Genomic DNA, 8,672 nt, shown 5'->3' on the forward strand with positions numbered 1-8,672 from the left:
GTAGCCTAGATGAGAGCGAGACATATGGAAACTTGGGAGGGTTTGAGTTTCGCCATGAGCCATGACAGCTGGCCCAAGGTCTTTGCCTCACTCCATCAGCTGAGTCAGTGAGCAATTTCTTCTTTGTAAAATGTGGAGATACATAACATTTCTTCACCAAAAGTTTATAAGAGAGAATCACATAGTGGACTGTCTGGTTGCTGAGTTCAGACCTGTGGTCCCAGGGAACTTGGAGAAGGTTGTAACTGTTCTGCTTTTTGTGACATTACATGGAAGTATGATTATTGAAGCAAACCCAGTATTTCTTGGGAGGCACTTGTGTATCTGGAGTGAAATCCATGATGATGACATTAGCATCCATGGTGAAAAGACACACTATGGACTTAACTAGATACTGTTGTATCTTACTCCAGGCTTAATGTAACGGAAGGTCAGACACAGAAGAGAAGAATCTGAGATCTCTGCAGCCCAGTTTGACACCCTTAACACCTATTTCAATGAGAAGATGGGAGTGGAAAGAAGAAGACAAGCAAAGAGGATCAAATAGTTTTGGGAACAGATGAACTAATGAAGTATGGTTTCCTATAGGTAGTGTTTCACCATGGGATTTCAGTGTCTAATAAAGTGAAAGCCTCCCCCACAGCTTTTACCACACTTGGGGCTTTCTGGACACCTTGCTCCTATTTGGATGCTCTAGTGCCAAGCATGCCCCAAGTTCATGCTGCAGTATTTTTTGTAGAGCGAGTTCTACCAGCCCTCTCACCTGTACTGGGCTTTCTAAAGGCTTAGTAGTAGTAGTAAAAAAGATGGTATCACCAACAGCTAAAAGGAATTGCAAAACAAAGAATAGACCTCTGTGTTAGGGCCCTGAGTGCACCAAGGGACTCTGGTCCTCTTCCCCCACCTCCCTGAGGGGTTCGGCTGCCTGTGCCCAAGGGTGGCTCTGACATGGTGCAGGTGTATAATCAGGTGCCAACTGCTGGGAAAGAACTGGGCGAGGAAGGGCTGGGAGAAGCTGCGACGGAGGCTCTGCCCCTTGGCTCAGCAACAGCTTCTCAGCCCAGGTCTTCACTTGCGCTATGCTGCCGGCACACCTGTGCCAGGCACCCTGCCTTGCCAGTCCTGACCATGCCTCACTGACCTGTCTTCCTGGCTTGACCTTGGGCCTGCCTTGTCACTCCGGACCTGCCTGGCAATTGCCGGAGGGCTCGTCTGAAAGAGTGCTCCTTGTCACGGTCCATGACAGGGGGAAATATGTGAACCAAGTTCTCTTTCTCGGACAAAAATTGTAGCAGCTGAGAGTAGGAGTCTCATTCTCCACTGCAGCCTTCCTTTGTAGTAGAGCTTAAGACCAAGCAAAGAGCCCTACCAGAGGTTAGGCACCCCCCTCTCTTTCTCTAACTTCCAGTGTCCCCGACAATAGAGGAAAATGGGTACATTCTGCAAATGCCAACTGGACACATCACAAAATCCCTGGAGAGCCTGGCATTCAGGGAGTGCTTCTCCCTACCTCGACATGACAGATAGCTTTCCTAACTCATGGTGGTCACTTGAAGATTACCCTTTCTCTCTCACATCTCTGCATTATCAGCTCCCAGACTCACTCATCCAGCTCAGCTAGAGACACATGCGTTCATCCTTTGGGTCCTGTACTCTGCATCAGGGTTCAGATTCCTAGTGAAAGGTTTGCCATCCCTTGGGGGAAGAGAGGAGAGGGCTCTGAAATTACGACCTTCAAATCACCCTTATCTCCAGGCAATTAAAACAAATAGAGAATTTATTTACAAGACCTAAGAAAGGCAACACAGCCATGAGTTTTATAAGGATAGTAGCTAAAGAAAACTGCTTTTATCTGCCTCCACTGAAAACTAATCCAACAGGTCTCTCTTTCTCTCCTTCTAGACAGCTGACAAGGGCAGATGCCAGATTCTTACCTAATCCACGTGGTCGGTGACTCAGTCCTCTTGCATTTCCCATCCCTTGTTGGCAGTGCAGGCTATTTTTAGACCCAGGGGGTCCAGTCATATTCGCTTCCTCCACCCAGAGATTACTGAGATGTAATAACGTCTGGGAGGTCATCTTAATACTTTTAATACTTTTTCCTTATGCTATTGATGGTCTTCACTCCTGGGAAATGTTCACATCCCTTTGGCACGGTTAAAAGTAGTTAATAGCTGTCTGGACAGTACATGCAAGCAGTCAGCAGTTTCCCCAGCGCTTAGTTAAACTACAAGCAAATCACTAAACCACTGAGAAGATAATGTCCTTTTGCTCTGCATGGGACCCCATGAAGTTCACTGGGTGAAGTTTGTTTACCCCAGAACCCTATACATGACATAAACATATAATTTGATAAATATACTTTACATAATCATGAGCAAGGGAGTGCTGCCTTGAAGTCCTGTTCTCTGAGCAGGACTGTGGCAAGGCAGTACAGGTAGAAAAGTGTATGGTCTGAACCAGTGGCTCCTAATCTTTTCTGCTCACCTCAGTTCTCCTGCCTCTTATGCCTTGTGTTGGACCACTGCTGCTACTCTGTTACACAAACACACACACACACACACACACACACATATTGAACCTGCTCTGGCCTGGCAATGTCTGCTCTGTGTCCCGTTCCCCTGTACTCAGCTCTAGCAGCAGCTGCTTCCTTGCATGGGCACCATTCTGCTCCTCGCTTTGAGTGCTGGCCTGTGTCAGTGTTGGGGATGAGGATCCAGGGAGCCTGGGAAGGCTGATTTCTCATCTTGCCTTTTGCTTTCACTCACCCATGGTGTGTTTCAATCAGCCAGTTCTGTCTGTGTCCTCCTAAAAAGGAGACACATCTCTCCAGAGTGGAAATCCAAACCTTGTGCTGCCTACACAAAACACAGGAAGAATTAGATTCCTCAAAATGGGATCCAGAAATGATCTGTAAGTGGGAGACTGTACAGCTATCTGATAGCCCTTACTTTGATTTATAGAAAGCTTCTCTATACATAGACAGAGCCACTGCCCTTTGGGTGGTGTCTCTTATGCACGTATAAATGTCACAGTATTTCTCAAAGTCATCCACACTCCCATCATCACCTCTGTGTTTGGTCTTCAGCATGAGCCAGTAATGTGCTGCATGCATTAATCCCAGCCATGCAATTCTAAAAGATATGGTTACATATAATACAGGGTTCATATAAAGCAGCATTGCCTGGAGAGTTGAATATTGCTCAGGGAATTTTGTCCTACAGTGGGCTAACAAACTGCTTAGGAGAGAGCCACATGTTATCTGGGCAGTTACTGGCAAACCCAGTTTTGTGGGATGTAAGTGCTTCCACAGTGGGACAAGGCAGTCCATGGTTATGTGGGACAAAGCTCAAAACTCCTTCTTATTTAATGAAAGGATTCATTAAAAAAAGTCTCCAGAGGACTGCAGATGGTATGAATCTAAATAACCCCCAGCAATGACTAAGAAGGACTAAAAGAAGTGGCAGTCCCTAATTCCAGATCATCTCCCGTGAAGGTAACCTAAGGATGGAGAATTGCTGAATGGCTTATCCGTCCGGAGGTTGTGAGCAGCAAGCAGCCTGTCAGCTTTCAAGTGGGAGGAAGCTGATCTAAGCTGGAGGAAGATACACGAATGTCTTCACTCTTCTTTGATTTCTGTTCAATTGTTTCTGCAAATGTTGCACCTCCCATGTTTGTATTTGCAGTTTGTAAGGAAGTTGCATACTTCACATTTACCTTAACCTTAACCTTGAATATGATGGGTGCTTTCAAGGAAGTAGTGGGAGTTTCAGTACCCAGTTCTTCCATGATGCCAATCCTTATAACTGTGATATATAAATACTGATGTGTTTCCCCCAAGCATCCAGACAGTAAAAGGGTGCTCTTCTACTTAACTGCATGGGGAGCTGGAAATGAAGTGTTCTCTGTGGAGGAAGTATCTTCTAGGGGTACTAGGTGGTTCCTGGCTGCAGCAGCCCATTGAGGAAAATAAGGAAATTTGAGTGACCACTTGTTATTAGTGACAGAATTGTATCCTTGGACTAAGTATCAGACATTCTTCAAAATGAAGGATGCAAAACTAGGATGGAAAGGATGGAAAACACATGATTGCACTTCTACTACAATTAGTTCAATAAGCACAATGCCATTATGGACCTAAAATCCTTCTTACATGGTCAGCTGAGTCATGAAGCTAACAGGTTGTCTATGACTATAAATTATGGGGTTTTCTTTTTTTTGTATTTGTCCCTGCCATACCATGAGCCAGTTCAGACATCAGTCTGATGCAAACATGAGTCCAATCAGATGCACATTTGATTGATTTAATCAGCTTCTAAACCTGAACAGAGTAAAGCAGCTCTGCCAGCACCTTCCAGTGATAACATAGTAACACTGTTCTAGACAGCTATGCAGTTAGATACTTTTCTTGGTCAATATTAACCTTTAGACTTCAGCTAAGAGTTTATCCTGACTTCATTGAGGTCTGATCTTGTCCGTAAAAGGTAAAAGCATACAAATATTGTGTATCAAGACTGAGAAATGAGTTTTAAAATATTTTTCATTGCTTAGAAGTTGTACTTAAAAAGTCCCAGAGCTTTTTTAAGAGAAATAGAGAATGGCTTTTCCTTTCAGCTTTGTAAGCATTCTCCCAACATACCTGTCTCCCTTCCCACCATCTTTTCCTAAAGGAAGATCCCAATGGATCCTGATAGACTGCTGACTGACCACACTTTTCCATGCTAGAATTCACGGAGAGCTCCACTATGTCACTGAAGACATGCTGACAGTCTCTGGGTCAAGATCAGAAGGGAAAGTAACATTTGGGATGTTGTGGTGGAGTTTGTTAGAGACTGCTTGACTAAGATGGTGAAGCAGATGAGCTACAAATGACTAGCAGAAGTTCCTCAATTGCAAGCCCTCGTCACCACAGGCGGTTCCAATCATCCAGATGTCTTCCAGGACAGCAAAACATGAGGTTCCTAGACTGTACTCATGAAAATTTCTGAATGGAAATGCTAGACAGGCTGACCAGATGACGCTCTACTTGACCTGCTTCTCACAGACAGGGAAGAGCTGCTGGTAAATATGGCTGCAGACAGCAATCTGGGTTGCTGCGATCTCCCGATGATTGAGTTCGGGATCTGGAGGAAAGCAAGGAAGGTAAGCAACAGAGTTATGGCTAGGAGTTTAGGAGAACAGATTTTGGCTTATCCAGGATAGAAAAGAATCAGGATAGGTAGATGCATCTGGGAAGCAGACCTCCCTGCTTGGCCATTGAACTGAAAGGCAAAAAGAGAGCATACAAGGGTGGGGAAACAATGGCAGGCAATGAAGGAAAAGTATAAGAGTAGTCTGTATGAAATCAGGAAGACCAAAGCCCAACTGGAGCTGAAACTTGCTATGGACATAAAGGTCAACAAGAAGGGAATCTACAACTATGTTAGTAGCAAGAATGTCAAGAGAAAATGTGGTCCATTGATGAATGGTGAAGACAACTTAGTGATGGACAGCATGGAAAGACTGAAGCACTCAATGTCTTTTAACCTCACTCTTCATAGGTGAAGTCTTCCCTCAGACCTCTGTGCATACCAGCACAGTTTAGGAAGGAGAGGGACAGCAAAATAGCAACTACTTAGAGAAGCTGGATGTAGTCAGGTCTGTGGTGCTGGAAAGGGTACACCCAAGATGCTGAGGAGGCGAGGCTGGCTCAGTCTGGTGAAGAGGAGCCAAAGGGACAATCTAATAGTAGCCTAGGGCTACTTAAAGGTGAATTACAAAGATGACAGAACCAACACTTCTCAACAGTGGCAGGTGGTAAAACAAAGGACAACGGCCACAAGTTGCAGCTTGGGATGTTCAGATTGGTTTTAGGAAAAATGTCTCCAATATAAAGGTAGCACAACACTGGAACAGGTTGCCCAGGGAGGCTGTGGAAACTCCATCCTTAGAGGTTTCCAAGGCTTGACTAGGCAGAGCCACGGCTGGCCTGATTTAATGTTGGCAACAGATCCACACTGAGCTGGACGCTGGACTAGAGATCTAGTGGTCCATTCCAATCAATGTTTCTATAATTCTCTGGTTTATGCTCACCATTTCTAGTATTCTACTCACAATTAAAGATGAACATAGGATGCAGAACAACGGGTCTCCAGCATGTGTAGTATTTTGTCTGAACTCTGTTATCAGTGTCATTTTTCGATATGAGAGCCTTACTTCTGTTCAGCTTATAGATTCTGTACCGGCCTTGGGAGGACAGGAAAAAATTACCCATTTGATAAATTCTCTTACTATAAGAGAAAAAAGACTGTGGATACTACCCAAGAATAATATAATAAAGCATTCTCCTCAATTATCATGGTTTGAATATTACTGAACATAAATGAACCTTTCAAAATATAAAGTGGGTAAAGAATTAGAGCTTTCTGTGTATCTAAGGTTAGTCAGCCTACACATGCAAGAAGTTTGGACACTGCCACTAACCACAAATGGAAAACATGAGTTTGATTGATCTTTTAGTTTCCAAAATCATTTAAAACTTTGTCTCCATTGAAAAAAAATGTTACCTTCCTTGTTTTCTCCCTTTCTCCAGTGGTTTATAAGCTGCCATGAGTGGAAATATGGAAAACAACAGGACTCCAGCCCTTGCCCCTTTTACCTCTCTGGGACCTATGGAGTACCAAGCATGCCACAATGAGCTACAGAGTAAGCAGTGACAAGCTCCTACCTCCAAAAGCCACACCATGAGTCAGCTGGCCATTACAGCAAGTGTTACTTCATTCATTTACAACTATTCAGTTGTTAAAGTGACCTTCATAATAAGAACTGTTTTGCAACTGGGACTCAAAAATGCAAATGTGCAATTGAGTTCCTTGCTTTAAAAATACACATATGGATAGACTGATATGTCCCAGGCAATGTACAAAATAACCACATGGCTCATGGTGACATTCATTATTTTAGTTGTATATCCACACACTCATCTCAAGACCGGATAGGTTCAATGTTTTAACCTATTTATATGAGCCAAACTAACCCTATGGCAGAACAGTATCAGGTGGATTGTGGTTGCGGATGTCACCCCCTTCATGTTCCTCATTAAGTAAAAACAGTATTATCTTGGGTTTCATTCTGCCCTACATAAACAAGATTCTCAATTCATTTCACTGTAGAACTCCTGTTACTCATCTTCTACCCTATAAATCACCTATAATTTGACTCCTTTTATTTTCTTCCCTTTTAAACAGCAAGGAGTCTGGGTTTTTTGTTTTTGCTTTTTTTAATTCTGTGATCAGTTCCTAGTTCAACCAGCTCAGGTACAACTAGGCAGGCAGGGGTAGGATGCGAGTAGCAGTAGAATGGGAAAAAGAAAAGCAAAAGACAGGTCAGTTTTATACATCCTCTTGCTATGAAATTCCAGTTTACTGTTCTATAAACAGAGCTTTCTAGGTACATCTACATCATACAACACTGCAGGATTTTCTGGCAGTCAGCAACCACTCACAGGTATACTAAAAAGCTGCAAAGCATTTTGCTAGGGTTTGTTGGGTTGCCACCCACCGACCTCGAGAGCCCTAGTTATGGCTCTCATGCCATGACTGTTTTGCCATAGCAAAATCCCTGAGGCAATTGGCCATCATTATGAAACTACAGAAATACTTTGGCTATTATATCCAATATTAATGATCCAAAGGCAGACCTCAGGGATATGCTAGAGGAAAATTCATGTAGTTTGTGTATTCAATTTCCATGAAGAGCTATCACTCTTTCCATCCCATATCTTGCATGTCTGGAAACACAGCATAAGTGAGCATAAGTGTATGTATTAATCACAAAACAGGGCAAGGCACTATGGAATTTTACATGATTCTTGTTTTTTATTTGTGTATGAGAGATTTGAGAAGGACTGTAAGGATGTCCATTTCAGAACAGAAATAGTTCAATGAAAACTACACAGACAGTCTAAATACATCATTGGCTCACATCCAGTTATCCTTAGTATTCCTGAGAGCAAACAGCTGGTGGAATCCCACTACTGGGTCATCATCTATCTAAAAAAAAAGAAAATAGCCAAAAAGAGTTAATAATGGAGTGGGCAAGTCCATGGGTCTCCTGAACATAAGTTGTTTGCATTCACAATCCTCTGAATCATCCAAGCATGCTAGTTTAGCATGTCTCAGTTACACATTTATAGCTCTACTTTAAAACTACTGAACTGAGGCCAAGAAAGAGCATTAGCAGTGTTATCTGGAGCTCATCAGACAGAACTCACACTTCAAGTAAAAAGAGATAACAATAGAAAGAGATAGCAATAAAAATAAGGAATTTTGAAGAGTAAAACACTTAACATGCAAATCCTGCAGATTATTGCAATTCTCACCTTAAGCTGACCAACCACCATACTCAGAATGCAATTATCAGAAGCAGGTGGATGATCTTGGGAAGTTATGCTGTGTTGAATTTTTTGGAATTGAAGTCTTTTTTGAAAACAAAAAATTGTTGTATCAGTATACTTCTTCCCTAAGGCAAACACACACATTAAAGCATTTCTTTCCATTAATGCACTCAGGATTCTCCACCAAAAGGAAGATAGTTGTCACTTAACTCTGGGGGAGAGGGCCAGGAACAATAAGAGAGACATTAGCCACCAGAATAACAGACCTCAAACTTCTGCATATTCTGCACAATCTTTG

Source organism: Apteryx mantelli, chromosome 2, assembly GCF_036417845.1.
Source record: "Apteryx mantelli isolate bAptMan1 chromosome 2, bAptMan1.hap1, whole genome shotgun sequence".
Lineage (NCBI taxonomy): Eukaryota > Metazoa > Chordata > Aves > Apterygiformes > Apterygidae > Apteryx > Apteryx mantelli.